At 43.1% G+C, this 25,216-nt stretch overlaps 1 protein-coding gene across 2 annotated transcripts in view; it reads left to right on the top strand.

Annotated features, from left to right (window-relative positions):
* LOC146714051 (uncharacterized) overlaps positions 1–25,216 on the top strand; it is a 35,050-nt gene that overhangs the window by 7,454 nt on the left and 2,380 nt on the right. The window contains exons 1-2 of one of the 2 annotated variants that reach the window (XM_085450645.1): positions 22,482–22,949; positions 23,589–23,666. The gene's annotated coding sequence lies outside the window, so the exon portion shown is untranslated. Of the gene's footprint in view, positions 1–22,481; positions 22,950–23,588; positions 23,667–25,216 lie in introns of those variants that run through there. The other variant, XM_085450646.1, reaches the window with a different exon arrangement.

Here is a 25,216-nt window from a genome sequence, read left to right as displayed (position 1 = left end):
CCGGACCAGTGTTGTTATTGTGGTTTTTCCTCTTGTATCCATCCCCAATATTTGAACTCGTAACAGCTTGGGGGCTCGTCCTGTGGTATTGGGGTGGAAGTTGGAGGTTTGGACGGTCCGAGGTTGTCCAACGGACAGGCACAAGCCAGTGGTCTGACGTGAGTGGGCATAAGCCGGCTTATACAAAGGTAAGGCACTACCTGTTGAATCTATTTCCAAAGTGTGCCAAATTGGACATGATATTATTAAAGTCTACTCACTGAAATTACTGGTGGATGTCTGTTTTGATGAAAAATCTCATGAGTTAAAGCAGTTAGAGTCTGCTAAGAAGAAGGTAAAGCAGTTAGAGTCTGCTAAGAAAAGTTTAAATACTGGGTTAGAGTCCCAAGAAATTGAGTTAGAGTCTCAAGTAGTTTGGTAGGGAATTGGTCATTTTGTTGGTTAGAGTCCAAATTGGTTATAAGAGTGGACCTGAGTGGTCATTTTGTGAGTTAGAGTCTCCATTGACCTCTAGGTTGCACTTGCCTCAGTCAGACTCTTGTTTTGGGGTGCTGACTGTTGTTTCAAAGTGTTATAAATTATTATAGGACGGCAGTTAGAGTCTGCTAAGATGCGCATAGCCCGGAGGTTACGCTCCCTCCTGGCCATGGACGCGCGACCTTGACCTGTCGGCAAACAGGGTTAGTTCAGTTTGGCTTGACTGTGGAGCTTGGGGCACTCCGGAATAAGCTAGGAGTTAGAGTCTGTAATGGTATCTGCGCTCTTTTGGACACTGTTAAATTGAGTTAGGGACTTTAGAGATTAGGCCAGATACAGTTAGAGTCTGATACTGGTTAATTGATTACAAAAAAGTTGGACTTTCTTCGGTTGGACCCGTTAACTTAAATTTGTCAAAATTGTGTAGGCGCTAAATCTGTCAGGCCTTACAGTGATTGTAAATATAAGACGTCTGTGTAATATAAAGTAATAGAGCTGTGTGTGAGACGAGGCCGTGTGTGACAACAGCGCGCTGCAGCGCTGCGAGCTATTTTTAGACGGTGTGTGAACATGCAAATGAGGTGGCTGCTGTGAAGCGCACAGAGGACTTTTGCTTCCTGTTTAGCGTGTTTTTGAGTTTTATAATTATGATTTGCAAGCAATGATACATGCCTGTAAATAAGACGCTGATTTTGCTGATTATAATATTACAAATAAAGTTTTGAATGAGGGTGAATGTTTGATGCTTGGCTGGGTTTTGATATAGAAGAGACAAATCGTGCATGATTTAGACCGGCACTTCAGTCGGCAGAGTAAGATTGTGTGATAAATACGGGGGTGATTTGTTTCAGTTTTGTGGTGTGAAATATGTTGGGTTTTAAAACTGATGTAGAGAAAGGAGAAATAAAGGGAGAGTGAAGAATTATTGAGAAGTAGAGAGAGGAGTGTGTTGGGAGACTGGCATGTAGTCTGCACTGTAAAGGTGGGCGTGTTGCCTGCTGGTCTATTTAACAGTGATGAAAATGATATTAAATAAATCTCTTAGTGTGTTAATACAGGTGGCTACGGGCCTGGACCAACTGCCCCCCACAAGCACAGCGGCCGAAGCAAAATTATAGTAATGGAAACCACACTCAGCAAGAATCAGCAGCTGTGGAAAAGACAGCAGCTAGCAGAGAATTAGAGGAGAAAATAAGAGAAGTTTTAACACATAAAATTGGGGCCAACAGACTTGTGGAGGTTGGGAAGGCGTCCGGAGCATCACAACAAAAGGTGAAACAAAAACACACACAAGCAGAGAAATGTGAGAGAAAGGCACGTGTTAGAGGAATGCCTTGTTTGAGAAAAAAAGTTTAATTAACCCACCTACAAACGCACACACACGCAATGAAGAAACAGCTTACATTCATGAACATGTGAAGATTTTCCAGCAAGGTTAAAGCAGCGAAACTTAACATAAACCTGTTGTTAAATGATAAAGTTTATCCACTACTAACAAATAAACTCTCTGGGTTGCAGGACAACAACTTAACTTCAAAAAAAAAGACACTGGTCTGACCAACCCATGAAGTCACGACAAATTTAGTGGTAAAAAGATTCAAATTGTGACATGTTTTCTGCTGATTGATTAATACAAGTGATTACTAAATCAAAGAAAATTCCATTTTTGGGGTTTTAAACATGATCTTAAGAATTTTAACATGTACATGTGTTGTCCTGTCAACTTGGTGGGTTATGAGTTGATTATATGGTGAGAAAAAACAAAAAAAGGGGGAGAGAAGGCTGACACAGGGCCTGGTCCCGTTGTTTCTCCCCTCTCTGAATAACACAGCCAAAACAACATAATTTTCCTGTTCGTCCGTTTTTGTTTTGTTTTTTCTCTTTATGCTTGATTACAGGCTGCTTTGTCGGCCCGGAAAGCCGAGGCTGACCTGGACTCCTGCTCTCCCCTCTACCATCTTTGCTCTCTCCTCTACCATCTTTGATGTGACCCTGACCAAATGCTACAGCAGCTGGACCCACAACAACAACCTGCAAATGTCAACAGCGCTGCAGGAAAACGATCTCATGCAGCGGAGACGGAGAGCGTTAAATCCAAGGCCCGTTTCACTACACGGGGGAGATTTCCAGACAGCTTCAGCTGACAGAGCTGTGACGAGATGCCCATTAAGCCCAGATGAAAAGTGAGGGCGAGCAAAAGAATGCTGACCTTAACAACTCTGCATTAAAACTGTGCAGGACAGTGACGGACCAACACAGATGATCGGGCAGCAAAAAGGGCGTGCCAGAGACAGGAGGAGTAACTGAGGTCAGGAGGCACCTCAGAATGGACAAAACCACAAGAAGAAAATAAGCTGAAGGCACAGGTGTCGAGGCTCGGCCAGGAGTTGACCTCTGAGAAGAGCCGAACAGCAGAGCTGCAGAAGGCCGTGGAGCAAAGCAAGGGAAACATCAATGGACTTCAATCTGACGTGTACAGAAAAGACTCTGAGGTTTCTGCCCTCAGTAAGAGCTCAAGGCATCAGAGCAGAAACAGCATGGCTCAGGAGGAGCTGGCTGATAATCGAACCCATCAGTCAGGCTTGGAGTCCCAGACACAGGACTTGAAATCAGGCCGGAGCTTGCTGGAGCAGGAGGTTGCCAAACCTGACGAAAAAGCTCCAACAGCAGGAGCAAGCCTTGAAGGAGCTACAGAAGCAAAAGGGTCAAGTTAAGGAGGAGCGGAACAAGGAGAAGATGCAGGACACTGGAGAAAAGGACTGCCTCAATTGGGGCCAGAACCAGTATGGACAGAACTTTGAGCAGCAGCACCAATGGATGCAAACAGACTGAAATGGAGGAGGGCACGCTTCAGGCCGTGGTTTATCCAGAACACCAGAACAGGAAAGTGATGAACACAAATACACACAGACTCAGAATGAACACATATGCACTCGTTGATTGAGTGAGAAATGATCCACACACACACAAATTGCACACGCTTGTGCAATGAAGAGTGATACACACACACGCTGATGCAATGAAGAATGCTTTACTAACAAATGCTGCACACAAACATCCAAATACAGAATCTGTTACAACAACAAGAAGCCATTGATTGTTTATTGGTTAAATGCAGTTCATGTCACCCAGAGGGCATTTGTGTAGATTTAGGGGACAAGGTCTAAGGCAGTTTGGTTATGAAAACAATGTCTGTGCGTGATGTCTGTTTATGGCTTAAGGCCTCCACTGAATTGTTTACTGTGCTTCACACGGCCTGATAAGGAGCAGTGGTACAGAGTAAAAATGATGAATTAACGGTGTGAGCCTTATTTCGGAGCGCCACATTGTTGTGAGTGAGATTTAATTGAAGGAGGAACACACTGAAAAAAAAAAGGGGCCAGCCCTTGGATTTACGTAAGCATCTCACGTATATTTGACACAATTGCCTCAGGCTTTAAAGATCTGTACGAAATTCTGGTTTCCAGTGTGAGAGAAAAAGCCATACAGTTATTAGAGCTAGGTTAATTGATGATTCTAAATTATCCATGAATGTAAGTGTAAATGGCTGTTTGTTTCTATCTGATAGACTGGTCAGCTGTCCGGGGTGTACCCTGCCTGGTAACCTATCACTTCAGGGTTATTTCCCGGCCCTGCTGTAGCCAGGATAAAGATAGGAGGGTGGTAGTTGTTGTAGACCCCTTCAATTTTTATGGTAACCATGATCTAGACTTTGTTGAACCGCATGCAATATGAAGACAACATGTAGTATTTAAGTGACCAAGTAGTATTTGGATAAAAGTTTCTGAATAGTGTTGAAATAAACTGACAGAATTGGGAAGGATTAAAATATTCCAGGAGCTCAACTTACTCCATCTGAACATGTTTCAATCGTGTTTTATGAACACAAAATGCACAGGTTTACTGAATATGAAAAGGTTGTGTTGATTTAACTCGGTTGTTTAAGTTTCTGCCAAAGCAAAACATTTGTGTGCAACCAGTGTCCACTATTGAATCAAGTAAATCCAACATGTTTTTGTCAGTGCAAAAAGGAGTTACGGTACCTGTATTCCTGCACAATATTGTCCCGGGAGGGAGAAAAACTTTCTGGTGAAGTTTTGGTTGATTTTTGGGTTTTGCTTGACACTAGGTTGATTTTATTAGTGAGGTTTGGATTGTTTTCTTTCTCTAAGAGAGAGAAAGATGGTTTTATGCTTGGACATGTTTGCAATGGGCCCCAGTATTTGTTATTATATGAGTATTTTATTGGTTACGTTTGTTTTTGCTTTTGTTATAGTGCACTGAAATAAGAACATCTGAGAGGTGTGATCCACCGGTGGTGATATTTTGGTATTTTGTGAGTTCCTGATTTAACAAATCAGCTCTTTAATCCAGGCCTGAGAGATTGAACTTTAAAGCGCTATAAAATATTCTTACTGGAAACAGTCGCAAAGTATTTTTCTCCATGATTATAATGGGCTTGGGAGAAATTCACTTATATGGGACACTGATCACATGAGAAGTCCTGAGCCTAAAAGGATTGCAGCGAGTCAATCCAGTCCAAAAAAACAAGGAACGGTTTTCCTTTAAAATGATGACGTCATCTTGCTGGTGATGGAGGCTCGAATAAGTTGCGCGTGAGACTCCATTATCAGCATTATCTGGTATGAATGTGTGTGGATGTATGCATGTGACTGGACTGTGATGGACTGACGACTAAAACTGACTTGATACTGAGACAAAAACGGTACCGACTTTAGGATTAGTAAATGTCCACAAACAATTCACCCAGCCTGTAAAAGAAGGGTGGATGTTTTGTCTTGCTTTGTTTTGTTTTTGCAAGAACAGAAGGATGACAGAGACTAAAGGGGGAGGCTGTAACGTCACATGAGTGTGAACTGCAGACTTAACCCTTTGGTTGCTAATTTTGAGTTACTGATGTTTGCATTAAGAAAATTGTGTTTTAGTAGCCGTGTTTCGATTAATGTACCACATTATATCGTTGGGAATGTTAAATGCTAAAGTGAAGAAAAGGTTTGATTTCACTCATGACTGAACATGTTATTATTAACCATAGCGGGCCACTGTAAAGAGTCAATTAACTTTTAGAGAGATAAAAATAAAATAAAATAAAAAAAAGCCAAAAACCCTCTATTGAGGTCTATGAATAACAGGGGAATGATAGACTTGTCACACTCAAAATGGAGATATGTAATGATAAACACTGGTCCCCGTCCTTTGGGTGCTTTCTTGAAATAGTCAGCAATTTAAAAGTAGGATAGAACCGACAGGGGCATGTGCTGAGAGGTGGTGCTGCACAAGAACAAGAGCAAAATAAAGAAAAATTATTGTGTTTAGCTTTGATAAATTCAAATTAAAATGTACCATTCCACTCAGATGATCAATATGAAATTCAATATATGCTAATTTTGTATGTAAGTACATGACTGATAACTGTTCTGTCCTGAGCTTTTGTTTTTACAGCACCCACTTGACCACACCAACAGTTTCTCGCCACCAAAAGGGGGTACTTGCAAAGAATAGGGAGGAATATCATCAACACTGGGAAAGGTAAGCCCCGAAGGGGGTGATAACACCAAAACTTTCACTTATAGTCAAATTCTCAAAATTTGACCCCAAACATGGAAAATTCTTCAAACATTTAGAGACAGAGTGGATAAACATAATGTCACATTATGGATGGAGGATGGAGCATTTGAATCGATAAGATGGTGAAATAACACGCAGTAAAATGTTGATCATGTTGATTATGTTTATGAAGGGGCGATCGTGGCTCAAGAGTTGGGCGTTCGCCTTGTAATCGGAAGGTTGCCGGTTCGAGCCCCGGCTTGGACAGTCTCAGTCGTTGTGTCCTTGGGCAAGACACTTCACCCGTTGCCTACTGGTGGTGGTCAGAGGGCCCGGTGGCGCCAGTGTCCGGCAGCCTCGCCTCTGTCAGTGCGCCCCAGGGTGGCTGTGGCTACAATGTAGCTTGCCATCACCAGTGTGTGAATGTGTGTGTGAATGGGTGGATGACTGGATATGTAAAGCGCTTTGGGGTCCTTAGGGACTAGAAAAGCGCTATATAAATACAGGCCATTTACCATTCCAGTGTGCAGAGCAAGGTTATTATTATTATTAACGAAAACAAATGAAATAACGAAAATTAGAAGTGAAAAAACATTTTCGTTATTGATGTGTGCGTGTCCTGTCAAGGGTGAAAATGAAGTTTAGTTTCCAGATTTTTTGCTTGCTGTCTAATTATGCCAGCAGGTGGCAGTACGTTAGTCGAGTCGTCTGTGTTGCTGCTCCGTCCACGCGCAGAATCATGTTAGGAAAAGTCGGGAGAAAGCACCAGAGTCCAATTTGGGATTACTTTGAATATGACTGTGTTTTGGATAAAGCAAGTGTCTTGTAGTGGAAAGAGACAAATTATGAGGGACATTTACAGTATAAAACAAAAAAATCCCACAAACCTTAAAGTGCACTTGAAAAGCTCACACAAGAAGGCTAACCTAGCTTACCTTGAAAAGGTAAGGGAGCACACTCAACCCTCATCCCCAGAAAACAGAAGCTAACCCCAGGCAAGGCAGCGTGATGCATCCCAAGACAACAGGACGGGGACATCTACATAACTGTGTAAGTCAATTGCCTTCAAAAATATTATCAATTCACTTGAACCAAAATTACAAACACCTGGTGCTGCAAGAGTTAATAGTCTCAATACCCAAGGATAAGCACAAGAGCATGACTGATATGATGAAACTGGGATTTTGTTGCACTTAATTATCGCAAACACAACCAAAACTAAACAGAAACTAATCAAAACTAGACTAAACTGAAACTAAGGATTTTCAAAAAATAAAAACTAGACTAAACTAGCAAACAATTGGTAAAAACTAATTACAACTGATATAAAATTGAAAATCTGAAGTCGAAGCTAAATAAAAATAAAAACTAATGAAAATTGCAAAACTATTAAAACCCTGGTCCAGACTAAGATGGCGTTGGACATCTTCAGGGCAGAAAAGGGTTGGTGTGACCAAGGTGTGGTTTGGCTTGTTGTATGTATATTTCAAGATGATATGGCTCTGGATGGACCAGTTACCAGGGCATGGAAGGAGGACGGACTCATTAAATGAGGAGAAGGAATTTTCTGGGATTGGAAATCCTCTGGGTGAGTGGTTGACTAAAAGCATGCATAAAATAAAAGCTATTTTTTGTTATTGATTGGTAATAGATTGATAATTGGCCACATTTACAGCTGTATTGACTTGTTGTGGACGTAGTCTACTTCTTTTTTTCTTTTTCTTTTTCTTTTCTTTTTTTTGACTATAGAAAATATTTAATTATTTAATGCTAAGTTCAGTGTTAATTGTCACCATTTGTTATATCTTTGAAAATGAATTATGTTCCAGTTTTCAGCTGTGTTCATGGCCAAATGAGCAATTAGAAGGTGTGATCTTAGACACAAAATGTAAGCAGTTTCCTGACAGACATTACTCAGGCAATTAATTAATGACAAAAATTATCATTACGCACTGCCAAGTGGCAATTTCCAGGTTTGAAAAATTAGACCAGGTGGAATAAACTTGAGTTGTTTCTTTTTTTCTTTTTTTTTTCTTCTTTTTTTTTTGCCTGTCCCGTTTGGCTCTTTTGCCATCAGAATTGTTGTCTAAAGGCAAAGAAAGATGCCCAACGGATTTACTTTACCAAATTGACCATCCCAGCCTTGCCGTAATGGTCCATTTGATTCACCTTTTATTGTTTCTTTTATTTTCACTTACTGAATACGGGACAGAGTTGACTGGGGGAAAGAAGGGGAGAAAGAAAGAGGGAAAGAGAAACAGCTGAGAAGAGGGACGGGGAGAAGGGCAAAAGACAAAAACCAACAGAACGGGCAGAGAAGAAAAAAATGCATCTATCGATCACCTGGGTCACCTGCTGAGAAAGAAAAAAGAAAACAAGCAGAAGAGAACAAGAGCAACAGAACAAACAACACCACAATGATACATGGGAATACGACAGCAAATACCAAACACTAAACACCACTGTGCAGCACATAAGATCAACAGAACACAGAGTGCTTTGAGGTAGGAGCCAAAAAGGGTGCAGTTTGTGGGTGTGATCACCCGTGTGTACACCTGTGAGCATTGACGCGCTTGTTTTTTGTTTTTTAAAAGGTTCCTTCTTGTAATAATCTGCTAGAGGGTGTGGGGGGGCCACAGCCCCGTCCTCCAGGGCATGAAGCAGGTATGGAGGAGATCAAAACTCCAGACATCCAGAGGCCCCCAGAACACAAGAGACCAAGGAAGACCAACAGAGGGGCAGCCGCGCCACTGTCCCAGAAAGAGCTGAGGAGAGTCCCAGATGAGGGCTCACTCAGCAGCCGCGGAGCAGAAGCCAGGGGGAGTTGCAGTGACGCGCCCGTGAGCTCCGCCGGCAGCCAGCCGCGCCTGAGTGACCGAGCCCCAGGCCGAGAGGCCGGGGGCACCCCACCTCCGAGGTGGCCCGAGTGAGCCCCAGGCTCCAGGCCCCGATGGGCGGCCGCCAAGGAGTGAGCCGGTGTGTACCTGGATGCCCATCCCCGGACACAGAGAGCCACCAACGCACCGATGTCTGAGGGGGTCCGCCACTGGCAGGGGAAGTGGTGGTAGGGGGAGATAGGCCTCCAAACCTTGGAGGGCCTGAGATGTCCCCAGAGAGGTGGCGCCTGACACCCAACCTGACATATAGACACAGACATACAGGCACACACAGATACAAACATCCATTCCCACCCTCATGCTCTCATATGCACTTACTCCACACTCAACCAACGTGGAGACAGACATAAAGAGACGCTGTACACACGATCACACTCCCCAAGCGTACTCTACAAACCGGGTCTAGGTACCCTTGCCCCTGAGGGGGGGAACTGCACCCAGACCCAGGTGGTGTTGCCCTTTTCCCTGCGGTGGGGGGAGGCAGACCGCCCCGACTCCGCAGCAGCAGGAAGGCCCCACACTCCAGACCGCAGTCGGACGGCCAACTCCTCCTCCTAGCCCCCCCCCTGCTCCAGCAGGTCGCAGAGAACGGGGGTGAGAGAAGACTCCAAACCTCCCTCCACTCGCTCATTGTAGTGTTGATGCATTTGTGTTCTAAGGTGCATTTAAAACCCAGGAGGGCATGGAGCTACCTGCCAGAGAGCAGCAGGTAAGCGCATGGTCCCTCCTGCTAGCCCTCAATGTCTATGTGTATTTAAAATTGAGAGGTGGGCAACGACGCCAGGGGTGGGGTGTACACCCTGATGGTACTTTGGATTCCGTGTATCGTGCCCACCCCCAAGATCCTATATGTATGTGTAATGAGAGTGTGAGTAATGTGAATGTCTAAGTTGTGGGATAAAATTGAGGCAGAGGCAGCCAGAAGGGGACGGGGGGGGGGGGGGGGGTAGCCTCCTCTGCACCCTGGTGACATACCCCTACTCCAAGGTCCTGCATGTGTGGGTGGTTGTGGTGGAGCGGGAAGAGAGAGGCAGCTGGAGATGGGGAGGGAAGGAAGGGAGGGGCAAGTGACCCCTCCCTGGGGCCAGCTCCCCCGCTGACCCCAGTAGGCACCCCCATACTCCGCGACCCGCCAGGGAAAGGGGGCCCAGGCCCATCCAGACCAGGGCCCAGTGCAGCAGCGCCTCCCGGCCCCACAGAGCCCGGGACAGTCCACCCAACCCCACCACAGAGAAAACTGCACCCACCCCACCATCCACTCATCTTCCAGACTACATAAGACAATAAACACCCAGGCTGAGATCTTCCTCCACCTCTCCTGTATCTCCCCCTCCTGCAGAGGGAGCTCCTGAGGAGAGGAAAGCTCCTGCAAGATGTGACAATCTCCCCCACCAGTTGAAGAGCCCCCCAGGTGGCTCGATGCACCGGCGGCACCCTGCTCCAGGGCTGGGCCCCCATTCACCCACCCGCCCACAACCCCGGCAACACACCAACCAGGACCCAAGCCCCCGAGGCCCGGTCCGGGTCCCAGCCCAGAGACGGAGCGCCCCCAGAACCTCACGCCCATCCCGGACCCACCCAGGGGCAGCCAGGCTACCAGGTCAGTAACCCACGTCCGTCAGCACAGACCCTCCCCTAGCCCCACTGCACGCAGCCGCGAGGAAACAGTCACCTGAGAGCCAACAGAGCCCCTAACCGGACATGACCGCTACCCCGGGTTGAGCCCCCCCAAGGAAGATGCCTCCGGGGAACCCCCCGACGCCCTAAGCCTGTCCCTACTCCCACACCAATCACAACAGTGAAGGCGGGACCAAACTATGACCCCCCACCCCCACTAGGTGATGGAGCTGATCAAAGGAGCCCAGAGCAATTGATCTGATGTGGTGGCAGAGGCTGTATCAAGGCTAATGTAATCTAATAGATAATTTCTATATTGGTTAGAATTAAGATTATTTTTATTTTTCCAGTTCATGAGGACTGTTTTCTTGGCTATGCATAGGGCAGTGAAAACCATATGGGCTATATTCTTTTCTGAAGTGACATTATCTAAGCTGCCCAACAAACACACTAAGGGGGAAGTTGGAATGTTACATTTCAGACACTTCGATAAGTCTTCACATATCTCGCGCCAAAACTTCTGAACTGGTGGACAGAACCAAAGAGCGTGGATATAATTGTCCGGTGAATTGGTTGGCAGTGTGAGCAGTTGTTGGTAGACGTAAAGCCCATCTTGAACATCCGATGACCTGTATAGTGCACTCTATGTAATATTTTGTATTGAATTAATTGAAGACTGGGATTTCTAATTAGATGAAAGTAGAGCTGGGCGATATGAGATTTTTTCATATCACGATATGTTTTTTTCATTTCAGGCGATAACGATATCCATCACGATATAAGCCAAATAACTATTTGTAAGATTTAAATGTGCCGTTGCTCACAAGTAAAATGTGAAATAATCAGCAGCTTGTTTTGATTTAAATATTTATTTCCCATAATAAGTTCAACAGGGTAGATGTACTTAAGGAACATGAGACTTTTTCAGATAAATAAAGGCAAATATTGCAAACTACACAAAAGGCAGCCGCTAAAGCGTCTAAGTTTCAAAATAGAACAAACGAAACAGACTAAATTGTCAATTCCACTTAGAAACAAAATATTAATTCTAAAAATAAATCTTAGTTTGTTTTACAGAAGAACAGACAAAACTGACTAACTTTTGTCAATATCAAATAAACTGAGAACTAAAACGGAATTCTCAATCTCTCCTTGTTGTATAGCTTAGCTTTTCAAACAGTTTTAACAGTTACTTTAGTCTGACAAAAGCCGAATGACGAATTAGTGCTTCCAGTCAGAGACTGAGGCTACGTTCACACGTACACGGGTATTTTTGAAAACTGAGATTTTCCGTTTTCGTTTTAAAAAATAATCCCGTCCACACATAAAGGCAGAAATGAAGGAAAACGCTGCTATGAACATGCCAAAGCAGCAGGTGGTGCTAGATTCCTAACCGTGCAGAAATGTTGGCCAATCAGAAGTCTAGAAGCCTCGGTGGGAAAAAGTAAACAAAGCTGGGGCATAGAAGCAGAACCAAGTCGTATGTGTGGACGGACAGTAACTGTGTGTATATGTAAGCATTTAAACACTGCAGAGAGTAGAATTAACAGTAACAGTATTGTAGAAATTCATTTCACCGAAACAATAACGTGGCGCACAGTGTGACGCATGCTCCAGTTTATTGTATTTCCAGACTTGCTTTCGGCACAATTTACAGTGCACGCTACTCTGTTTTTTGTCAGACTTGAAATAGCCGAAATACCTTCACACTACGGAACTTCTATGGCTCTTCCGTTCGACAATCTCTCCGGCATTGGAACCATCATCTGTTTTCTCTTCGGTCACGCTCGATTGATTTTTCTAGTCGGCACACTCATTTCCTCCATTACCCGCTGGCTGCTTCCCAAACAAACACACGTGCGGCTTGGCACTTGTGCTGTACGTAACAAGTCACGCGACGTGACGCTGCGGCTGTGATTGGTTCGGCTCTGCGCTACTGAATTTGGATCGGCTGACCTTTTTTTTTTTTTTTTTAAGAGAACAAGAGCGGCGAGGTCTATCGCGATAGCTTAATTTCTCTATCGAGTAAAAGTTATATCGCGATACATATCGTTATCGTTCTATCGCCCGGCTCTAGATGAAAGGTTTTTAAGCAAATCTGAGACCAGAAGTTTAGGTCTAAGTTAACTGATAAATCCGCTTCCCATTTTGCAATAGGAAGTGATATTGATTCATCTGTTTTAGAAAGCATTCTGTATATTTTGGATAGTAATTTGGGGGTTTTAAGAGTAAGAAATTGAACCACACTTGGTGGTGTTTGTAGTTCAACTTGACCCGGTTTAAATTTCTTTTTTACTATGGATTTAATTTGTTGATATTCTAAAAATCTTTTCTTGTTGATCCCATATTTTGTAACTAGTCCGTCAAATGAAATAAATTCTGTTCCTTCTAGTATATGTTCTAAATATTTGATTCCTTTACCACTCCAATCTGAAAAGTTTATCATATTATTGTTTTGTAATATGTCAGGGTTGTTCCAGATAGGTGTACGTTTGCATGGGATTAATGAAGACGCCGTCAATTTTAGAAACTCCCACCATGCTGTCAGAGAAGAGCTGATGTTGATGCTTTTAAAGCATTTTAAAGCATTCATGACGTAGTCTACTTCATGTTTAAGCACTCTAATTAACAGATTGAACATAGAGACATTAAAGGAAGAGTATGCAGCGCCACCCTGTCAGATGCCAGTCACGGTGGGGCTCAGTGATGAATCAGGTGAGCTGGATTCATGGCTGAATCAAGACAAAGATTCCCCTGCTGTGGTCAGTAAGGGAAAAGCAGGGGGAAATAAAATTTAAAAGAGGCATGGATGAACGTTTATGTGTCAAGTTTATAAACGGGATAAAAGGGGGTGTTTTACTGTTATTTTAGCATCAGCATTATTGTTACATCAGAATCATATAACAAGCATTGTTACATTACATTGTTATACATTAACATTTGTATTACAGTGATTGTTATAACCTCAGGTTAATCTTCTATTTACAGGTATCAGGATAATCATATGATCTTTCATTGCAGGTGTAACCATGATCATTTTTATACATATTGCAGTTTGTTGCTCATTATAGATTTGTGCTCAAGTTAATAAGGGTTAAAAGCTACGGTCAACGCGATGTTTGGCTGATCTATGGACTGGAGTGACTTCGAGCATAGAAGGCCGCACGCGCTTACATAACACTGATATCATGTTTTTCTTGGTGATCTTTTATTCAGTTATATCTTTTGCTAAGTTTTAAGTAGGGGCAGTTAATTAAACGACATTCATTTAATATTACATACCTGATTCAGAGCATTACACACAGATCAACTTAACAATCTGCAAAACCTTGTAGCTGCAATATTGTGTCTCTATAAGGGACAGTTGGCTCCAGGAGATAAGTGGGAGTCAGTGCCTGTCCTCGAGGAGGAGAGAATCTTCCTTTGCTGTGTCAAAAGTAGTCAACAAGTTCATATTCAAGTGAAGTTCATATCATTACAGGTTTTGTTTCTTGGCAATTCTGCAGACGCAGGCTCTGGGCGGAGCCAGGAGTTGAATAGATCTAACATGACAATTAAATTGGTTTCATTTCCTGGCACAGGCTGACAGGACTGGAGCAAAGACACTGGATAGGAGGAGGTCTCATACCTTCTAAGATAGGAGGTCACTAACCTTTTCTTTTGATTTTCTAGCTCCGTTGATTTGACACATGGGAATGTGTCAAAAAAGGGGGGGAAGTTGAGTTTTAACATCAAACAAGGATTATATGAACATTTTTATGACTTCATTTGTGTTTTAATAACTTAGGTATGGTAAAGCTTAAGCTAATAGTGGTTTCCGGACTTTTTAGAGATCCAGTGAGAAGCATAAATCATTATTTCCATGTTTATGCATTAATCATTGAAATGAACTGAATAGCATTTAGATGATAAAATGCCTGTGTTCATGAGAAGCTGAGTACCACACTGGAGAGGAAACCGTGGGACAGTAGGCGGAAGCAAACACATGATTTTTGGGGGGCAAATGTTAGAATTAAAAATGGCTAATTTGTTTTTGATGTCTTTTGTTAAAATGAGTGGTTTTAATAATAATTTTCAGGCACACTGTGGTAGGACTCGACTTAAGCGGTCAAAGAAGTGCAGGAGACTGATGCTGTCCAGTGTAGCAAGTGATTTATTTACCATTCTGTGGCCCAACAATATTTACAAAGAAACAAATAAGAAACTCAACTCTATAATTAACTCAATTCAAATAAACATAACTGAACTTAAATCAACGGAAATTAAGGTCAAACTGCACACAGCTACACTGACCTGAACCATTCTTCCGAAACACCTGAGTTCGTCTGCTTAAATAGTCCCCTTAATCAAACACTTTCTCCTCTGGACTATTCCATTCAGTAGGTAGGTGAGATGAACATGATTATATTCATCCTCTACTACTCCTCTTGACTGGCAACATAAACTCTGGTGTAATCAATACATATCACAACATTAACTCTATTTCTTTATAAACCCTTTAAAATCAACTTTATTAAATTATAAGAATTCTTCCCCTCCTGCACTTGGTCCCTTCCTGTGACCTCAGATGAACCCAGAAGGTATAAAGCAGGAAGTAGAACTACATTTCCTCCTTTTCCTTCTGGAAGACAGGTAGGTAAAGGTAAGTTCAAAACAATACAAATTAACAGTTGAAAGAAATAACATGTTAACTTAACAAACTTGTATGAATTGATTTAAACCAAGATGTTATATTATATAATCTGTAAAAGTGCAGAACATAAACAAACCCGGGATAATAGATGTTTGCCTATTGCAGATTACATGTGAAATATGGTTAAATCAAAACAAGAATGTTAACTAAGAATGTAGACAAATGGTCTTCTCACCCACTTTGTCACACACACACTGCAAATGTGCTTATAATGAGTTGGCACTCGGTCTTTTGAAGGTCATAAGCTTCGTTCGGCGTGATGGTCCGGACTGATAAAGTGTAGGAAATGCCTTGAGTACAGAGGGCTAAATGCAAACACGCTTACACACACATAGGATATGATTAGAATAAGTCCCTGGGACATTCTGAATATTCTAAACCAATTCTGAATCACCAGAAGATCAGTAGATAACAACATTAGATTATTAGAGCTAGGTATAGAGTTTTGGTTTTCTGTCTCTTACAGAGAAAGGAACAGACACCAGACGAGGTCACAGATATACGAGGATCCTTCGCAACAGAGACAGACACAGTGACTGCCGAGACACCAACTGGGTTCAAGTGTCATGGCGTTTGGGCTCCGATTAGTCACCTCAAAAGGATGGATCCCATAAACACAGCAATAACCATGAAGGGGTTGGCGGAAATCCAGGAACACCAGACCAATGAGGTTCGAGAGGCTCTTGGGCAAAAGGGGGACACTTTCCTGTTTCTTTTTCTGGGGGATACACAGGACACACAGGACCCGAGGATACACAGATCGTTGTTTGAAATCGGGGCAGAATAATCCCCTGATCTGTGCAACGACTGAAGGGTTGTCTAACCCCTGAGGTTGAAGAAAGAAGAGCAGAGGATCACCCAACTGGAAGACACTGGTAGCTGCAGCAATAAAATAAAGGCTAAAAGCTCCTTGGACAGAGGTTCTAGTCTGAGTACGTCTGAAGAGTATAAGGTAGCACCAAAATAAAGCTGTGGGAGGACTGGGGAGTGTCATCTGTACCTGCTATTGTTGTAATAATAGTTTTTCTTGCATCTGAACTGCGCAAACTCAGAGGTCATCTCACATATGGTTCACCCAACAGGGGGACAAAGGGCCTCAGGAGTGAGAAGAGATGAACCTGGCCACACTGGATTACAGGGTGTAGGTGAGCTCTTTATTCTAAAGAGCTCATCAGGGGGAGTGTGGGATTATAATATTATTTTATGCCATGTTAGATCCCTAATTAAAGATTGTGAATTATTATGTAGTTTTAGTTTGCATTATTCTCCTGAATTAGAAGAAGGTGATAACTATTGCATTTGTTAAACTGATTTGCATTATATTAGACTGCTGATTTATTGTGAATGAATGATATTGTTTTATGATGCATTATACTGCTGAGTTATAAGAAATACTGTTCGCAGAAAGTCATCGCCTTATTTGTCTGATTAGAAGAGAACAGAACATACTGGAGTTTTCTGCCCCATCTCAGCAGGAGCAGATAAACAGTGAGCCAAGGTCGTAGTTTAGGCGCTGTGTGAGAGAAAGAATGTGAATGTTTAGGCTTTTATGATAAGGTGGGGGCCACTAGAGGCTATAAGAGTTTGATCAATGCTCCACCATTTTGAGATCTGATGCTGTCTGCGTACGGTGTGCCCCGTAGCCGGTTACCAAGATTACGTGAAGTACCCTCAGAAGGTCTGCTAGATGATGTTAATGCAGCACTACGGGCAATACCTACAACCACGATTACCGACACTAACAAGCTGATCTACAATACGGCAGCAGTGATCAGTGAGATGCTTGGCTACAAGTTGAACAGCCACAAGGGGCAGTACCCTCCATGGAGAAGGAGGCTAGAGGGCAAGATCAAAGTAGCACGGAGGGAGGTTAGCCAACTAACGGAGTTGCAGAAAGGTGCGACAAATAAGGTGCCTAAGAAATACAGCAAGCTGTCCATACCTGAGGCCTTGTAAACTGCCAAGCAAAGACACACAGCCTTGGCCAGCCACTTGAGGAGGTACACCAGAGAGATAGAAGGCAGGAGACCAGCTGTTCTCCACAGAACCAGCAAAGGTGTACTCTCAGTGGCAAGGAAACAATAATAATAATAAGAGAACAGCACCACCAAGGCTGGAGATGGAGCAATACTGGAAGAGCATATGGGAGAAGGACGCAACCCATAACGGCAATGCTCAGTGGCTAGAGGATCTGAGGGCAGACCACAGCGACCTCCCTGAACAGGGTCCAGTAACCATCACAGTGGCAGATATCCAAGAAAGGGTCTCCAGTATGAAGAGTTGGACAGCACCAGGGCCCGACATGGTTCACGCCTACTGGCTGAAGAAGCTGACTGCACTCCACGAGCGTCTGGCAGCACAAATGAACCAGCTGCTAGTTAACGAGAGACACCCGGAATGGCTAACCGAAGGCCGGACGGTCCTGATCCCCAAGGACCCCAAGAAGGGAGCGGTCCCCTCCAACTACCGACCAATAACCTGCCTCAGTACTACATGGAAGCTCCTGTCAGGCATCATATCGGCTAAGATGAACAGGCACATGGGTCAATACATGAGCGGGACACAGAAAGGAATTGGCAAGAATACCAGAGGCACAAAACACCAGCTACTGATAGACAGAACAATCAGCCGAGACTGCAAGACCAGACTGAGCAACCTGTGCACTGCCTGGATTGATTACAAGAAGGCCTATGACTCAATGCCCCACAGCTGGATACTGGAATGCCTAGAATTGTACAAGATCAATGGGACCCTAAGAGCCTTCATCAGGAACTCAATGGGGGTGTGGCGTACAACAGTAGAGGCCAACTCCAAGCCCATAGCACAAGTCACCATCAAGTGCGGGATCTACCAAAGAGATGCTCTGTCCCCACTGCTGTTCTGCATAGGCCTGAACCCCCTCAGTGAGATCATTAACAAGACTGGCTACGGATACTGACTACGGAACGGAGCAGTTGTCAGCCACCTCCTGTACATGGATGACATCAAGCTGTATGCCAAGAGTGAACGAGACATCGATTCACTGATCCACACTACCAGGCTATACAGCAATGACATTGGAATGTCGTTCGGACTGGAGAAGTGTAGTCGGATGGTAACAAAGAGAGGGAAGGTAGTCAGAACTGAGGGGATTGAACTACCAGAAGGCAACATTGCAGACATAGAGGACAGTTACAAGTACCTGGGGATCCCGCAGGCGAATGGGAACCATGAAGAGGCCGCTAGAAAAGCTGCAACCACCAAGTACCTGCAGAGGGTCAGGCAAGTCCTGAGGAGTCAGCTTAATGGTAAGAACAAGATCTGGGCCATCAACACGTACGCCCTGCCCGTGATCAGGTACCCTTCTGGGGTAATAGGCTGGCCAAATGAGGAGATAGAAGCCACTGACATAAAGACAAGAAAGCTCCTTACCATGCATGGAGGGTTTCACCCCAAGTCCAGCACCCTGAGGCTATACGCTAAGCGGAAGGAAGGGGGCCGGGGACTGGTGAGTGTCAGCACCACAGTCCAGGATGAGACAACAAACATCCAAGAATACATTGGGAAGATGGCCCCAACTGACCGAGTGCTCAGTGAATACCTCAGGCAGCAGAAACCCAAGAAAGAGGAGGGAGACGAGGAACCATCATGGAAGGACAGGCCCCTGCACGGTATGTACCACTGGCAGATAGAGGGGGTGGCTGATATCCAGAAATCCTACCAGTGGCTGGACAAAGCTGGACTGAAAGACAGCACAGAGGCACTAATCATGGCAGCACAAGAACAAGCTCTGAGCACAAGATCCATAGAGGCTGGGGTCTATCACACCAAATCAAATCAAATCACTTTTATTGTCACATCACATGTGCAGGTACATTGGTACAGCACATGTGAGTGAAATTCTTGTGTGCAAGCTTCACCCCAGAGACAATCCAGCACATAACAGCAGGGTGCAAAATGCTAGCAGGCAAGGCATACATGGAACGCCATAACCAAGTGGCCGGCATAGTGTACAGGAACATCTGTGCCGAGTATAACCTGGAAGTCCCGAGGTCAAAATGGGAGATGCCCCCAAGGGTGGTGGAGAATGACCGAGCTAAGATCCTGTGGGACTTCCAGATACAGACGGACAAAATGGTGGTGGCTAACCAACCGGACATAGTGGTGGTAGACAAACAGAAGAAGACGGCCGTAGTGATCGATGTAGCGGTTCCGAATGACAGCAATATCAGGAAGAAGGAACACGAGAAGCTGGAGAAATACCAAGGGCTCAGAGAAGAGCTCGAGAGGATGTGGAGGGTGAAGGTAACGGTGGTCCCCGTGGTAATCGGAGCACTAGGTGCGGTGACTCCCAAGCTAGGCGAGTGGCTCCAGCAGATCCCGGGAACAACATCGGAGATCTCTGTCCAGAAGAGCGCAGTCCTGGGAACAGCTAAGATACTGCGCAGGACCCTCAAGCTCCCAGGCCTCTGGTAGGGGACCCGAGCTTGAAGGATAAACCGCCCGCAGGGGCATGCTGGGTGTTTTTTTTTTTTAATGTATATATATATATATATATATATATATATATACATTTAAAAAAATCGCTTTTGAATTTGCGCTTGTTTTTTTGCTTTCACTTTGCAATCGTGCGAACTGTGTATAGAGAGCGACAGCACTGATCTGTGAGTGATGATAATTTGTGCACCAATTCCTCTGACATCGTCTTATTAATCGTTAGCTTACTATGCAAACATGACAAGTGAAATCTCCCGCAGCAAGCTTAAACATGTGAGAGGTTGATCGCGCAGAGAATCGCTGACCGTTATGTGAGTGCGTGTGTAAAAGCAGCAGGATTTATATTTTAGTTCTGCTGAGCCAAATAAGACAGGTCAGGGTGAAGAAGTGACAGCCAAAGAAAAGCTTACCACAAAACGGAGAAGTTATGACAAATCAGAGTATAAGGCAAAAAGAAAGTGCAGCTTTATGGTTTCATGGACAAAATAATTTCTGTGGCTGCAATATGACGAGCTAAATAACCAGGGCTGCACATAAGTGGTCCGCAGGTGCGCATTCGCTGTCAAAATAAAAAACACGCACAAGGGTTAGGGTTAAATTTAAAAACTGTACTTTTGAGTTAAAATATATATTTATAATTTTAATAAATGACAAATTAAAAAGGCATGAACATTTTTTTTTGTATCGAAAAAATATTGAACCGTGACACCAAAGTATCGAACCGAACCGTGAATTTTGTGTATCGTTGCACCCCTAATATATATATATATATATATATATATATATATATATATATATATATATATATAGTATATGCTGCCTCTCGGCAGTGTCATCAGGAGGCATGGAGTGAACTTCCACAGTTACGCTGATGACACGCAGCTGTACATCTCCGTGTCTCCTGATGACACCAGACCAATGGATGCCCTTTTTAACTGTATCTTGGATATAAGATCTTGGATGGCAGAAAACTTTTTACAGCTTAACCAGGACAAAACTGAAGTTTTAATTGTCGGTTCTGAGGCTCAGAGAGAGAAACTCTTGTCTAAATTAGAGGCATTTTCACTATGTCCTTCGCTACAAGTGAAAAACCTGGGTGTTATTTTTGACTCTGAGCTTGGTTTTATCCCACATGTTAAACATGTAACCAAAATTGGATTTTATCATCTAAAAAATATAGCCAGAGTCCGCCCTATTCTCTCTCGGGCCAACACGGAGATGCTGATGCATGCTTTTATTACCAGTCACATTGATTACTGTAATGCCCTGCTCTCTGGTCTTCCTAAGAAGAATATTTCAAATTTACAACTCTTGCAAAACTCGGCAGCTTGTGTGCTGACGAAGACCAGAGGGCGGGCCCACATTACACCGGTTTTAGAATCGCTGCACTGGCTCCCCGTGTGTTTCAGGATCGATTTTAAAGTTCTTTTATTGGTTTTTAAATGTCTTAATGGTCTTGGGCCTTCTTATCTCTCAGATCTGCTTTTACCATACGAACCCTCGCGGACCCTGAGGTCCTCTGGTACTGGCCTTTTAATTGTCCCTAAAGTCAGGACACATACTCACGGAGAGGCAGCTTTTCAGTGGTATGGTCCTCGTCTGTGGAACAGCCTGCTGGAGGAGCTCAGGGCCGCAGAGAACGTACATGTTTTTAAGAACAGGCTCAAGACCCACCTTTTTAATTTAGCTTTTACTTAGCGTTTATTTATTTTTTATGCTTATTTATTCTATCCTGTTATTCTATTATTAATTTAGGATTTACCTAATATTTTTTGATTTTATTCTTATTCATTTTTTAATCTTCTTACTCTATTTATATTTATATTTTATCCTGTTCTTATTTATTTTATCATTTTACCCTGTATATATCGTATTGCGTCATATCTCCAGTGTTTCCTCGGAGGGCGCTCTCTGCACCGGGGCTGTTATTGACCGTGGCTGCTGGGTCTCTGGGGTCCTCTCAGCCTGGTTGGGGGGCTCCTTGGCCTCCCTCCTGCTGTGTGCCCAGCCCGGAGGCTGCGGTCTGTGACCGGCTCCCGGTGCAGACGGCTCCCTGTTATAATGTTTCCTCACTTGGCTCATGCGAGCCCAGCCCAATTTTTACTCTTTAAGTGTGCGCGTGTGTGTATGTGTGTGTGGGTGGGGGGATATATGTGTATTGAGAGTGTGGGGAGTGAGTTGGAGGGTGGGGTGGGCTGCTTTTAACTATGTAAAGCACTTTGTGCTACATTTTTTCTGTATGAAAAGTGCTTTATAAATAAAGATTGATTGATTGATTGATTGATTGATTGATTGATTGATTGATTGATTGAAACTATCAGGACAGAGTTTTGGTATGATTGTGTAACTGCATAATTATGCTTATGTACTTCTGGATAATGAGACAAACTAGCGTGTGGCGCTTCACTTTTTAATAAACTAAAAGACAGAAATGAGATTATAGGATCTGTAGTGTTGTTTATTCATATTATGGTACTTATCATTTGGGATATGTATTACTGTGTGCATACTTTATAAGAACAGATGAGATAAGGAGAGAGGAGATTAAAAAAATCTCTACCTTGCTGGTTTTATCAACGATGAAATGCTCAAGTATCTATGTAGCACCTACGTAATCTAATTCCACAACACAATGTGATGGGGGAAATCAGCTGTGTTTTGATGCCAATTTTATTTCGAATCTGGCGCGAACCGGCGAGCCAGTTCCTGAATCAGTCACATGGTACGGGCTGCCCGCGAGGCCTTGAACGTCACTGCATACGTAATCAAAGAAAGCCTCGATACGCGCTTTACAAAAACTCCCCCAAGATTAGCCGACACACGCTTCGAAGCTTTGACACACAGGACACATCACTACCAGTTGGTGGCGGTAATGAGTCGTTATTGCCAACCGCCGACAAACCACAAAGAAGAAGACGAAGTACTGCGCGTGCACACAGCGGAAAGTAGACTTACCGAGTAATGATTATAGCCACAGTCATCATACTTGTTATCTACGACGGAGACTTTTGTGGTGTGACAAATATAGTGTGACTGTGCTGAGCTTTCTTACTGCTGCCCTTCTGGTCTCCGGCAGATCACGTTTATGTTTCTCATGCGTGATTGGAAAGATATAGGCTCTCGTAGCTCGGACAGCTTGGTCTCTCTCCTAGTCCAACTACAAAGCCGGCCTCCTCCGCTGGGGGATCTTTAGTTCGGGTTATTCTGAGAGGAGATCCAGAGTGAGTACATTATAATTATATAGCTTACTAAATCAATAACTGTCTACAGGGTTTCTCTCTCTTAGCTAATTTTGTTTTCGGCTGTACGTTCCGTTCAGCCCCTGTCATTTTGTCTGCTTGGAGCTTCCAGCAGTTTAGGACCTTATATTTTTAATCGTTTGTGTTCAGCTATTTGTTTTCCTTCAAATGAAGATGTTGTACTGAGTATTATGATTTGATGAGGTGGATAGAATACAACAGACTCAACATTTAATAAAAGAATCACCAACCAGTAATGTGTCTTTTAAGATGGCGCTGATCTAGCGGCAGGCTGTCGTAGCAGCTGTCTTCGTAAACACCCCCCCCCCCCCCCCCAAATTTCTTTTTGTTCCTGCGATATCTCTATATTTCTCTTTTTATATAATATTTATCCATCATAACTCTGTTTCTACACTCAGTGATTGCATGTTGTTTGTTGTATATTTCCTGCTATGACAACTTAGTTTTCCTCTGGGATTAATAAGGTTTTTCTGATTCTGATATTGGTGCTGAACCTACGAGGCAAAATAATGCTACACAATACAATGGTCTGCAGTAGTGCCCTACAATAATACAATAAATTTAACTGGATTAAATATAAAAATCTTTTTTCTGTCACAGGCGACTGGCAGCAGGCGAAGAGTCTGCAGGAGGAGCATCTCAGCACCTGTAGTCAGAAACATTGGTTCTTCATCGAAGGTGATAAAGAAAAATCGCCAACATTATTCTACAGACATTAATTGGTTGTTATTTTAATGATAATAATAACATCTAATTCTGTACACAGTGACATTTTGCCTGTTTATCCCAAATGAGAGACAAATCACTGCTGAAGAAAAATAATGTTCTCAACCTGCTTACATTAAATCAATGGATGGATGAAATTAGCCGTTTTTAACCCTGCTGAAAATAAGCTTCTCAAGGATCAGTTTTTGGTCCTGGATTTTTTGTAACCTTTACACACTCTACATGTTGCTATCATAAAGTATCTATTAATATGTTCTAGTGTTGCACATGATACATTTTTCACAGCTGATACATAGTTGTGCTTTATTCCCTCTGATAGCGTATTTTGTAAATAGTATTACATCCTCTGCACACTTTGGCTGCTCTGAAAATGAAGGCAACAAACCAGAGAAGTTTGACTCCCTGGAAGAACTTATAAGTACACCTAGGGCTGCTCAATTAATCGAATTTTAATCACGATTACGATCTGGGCTTTCAACGATCATTAAAAATGACTGAGCCGATTATTAGCCCCTCCCTCATTTATCCGCGACACCTTAAAGGCCGGTCGGTGAAAATATTGTCGGGCATAAACCGGTCCGTGGTGCAAAAAAGGTTGGAGACCGCTGATTAAGAGGACCCGAGGGAAGCTCGGAAAGCTAAGCAGAAGTTATTTGGAGAGGAGAGTGACTGCTGTTGTTTGAAAAGAGAAGTAAAAAAAAAAAAACTTCAGTGGTGTTGCACACTATTTTATATTATTTTTTTAAAGTCATTGTTAACCCTTTAAAGCCGGTCAGAGCAGCACGCTCCGTTTTGTGTAACTATTTTTAAATCCCTGTAGAACCTGAACCGTGTAAGCTAGCGCAATAATTTGTTTTGCATATGAAACCGGAGGAGTTGTACTTACATCTGATGCCATCAGCTTGTCCTCGGTCAGGGTTTCCTTCCACATAAAGCTTTGCAAAAACTGCATAAAAAGCTCTTGCAGGAACAAAAAATAATATTCCAGAAACAGCTGTTCGTAACACTTCCCACAGTGAAATGAGGCACATGCTGTTTTCTTTGCAAATTTGCATCATAGGATTTTTTTTTTGTTTTTCCTGCAGTATATAAAAATTGGTGTATCTCCAAAATAAAACTATGAAGACACTCAAAATAAATTTCCTGTGGTGGGAAACTATTTTTTGCAACTTTTTTGTATTTAAAGTTTTGAGGGATAAACCTCTTAAATTTCTCCAAGTAGAAATATATGTAAAAAAACAAAAACTATTTTTAATTTTTTTGTAGTTTATTGCACTTTTTTGCAATTAATGTAGTTACTATGGACTTAATGCATACATATTATTAAAATATGGGCTATAACAGTTGTATAGCAACTTGAAATACTCCAACAAATGGCACTACAGCATGTAAAAAAAATAATATAAACTCTGGTGGACTTGGTTCTATAGTAGGTCTTAAAGGGTTAAATAAATATCGTCAAATAATCGCAATCTCAATTTCTGTGAAAATAATCGTGATTA

Source organism: Copadichromis virginalis, linkage group LG3, assembly GCF_057382275.1.
Source record: "Copadichromis virginalis isolate Kocher_CV1m ecotype Utaka linkage group LG3, C_Virginalis_male_GT1.1, whole genome shotgun sequence".
NCBI classification, from domain to species: domain Eukaryota; kingdom Metazoa; phylum Chordata; class Actinopteri; order Cichliformes; family Cichlidae; genus Copadichromis; species Copadichromis virginalis.
Note: the sequence above shows the minus strand (reverse complement) of the source record. Positions and strands in the feature narration are given on the sequence as shown.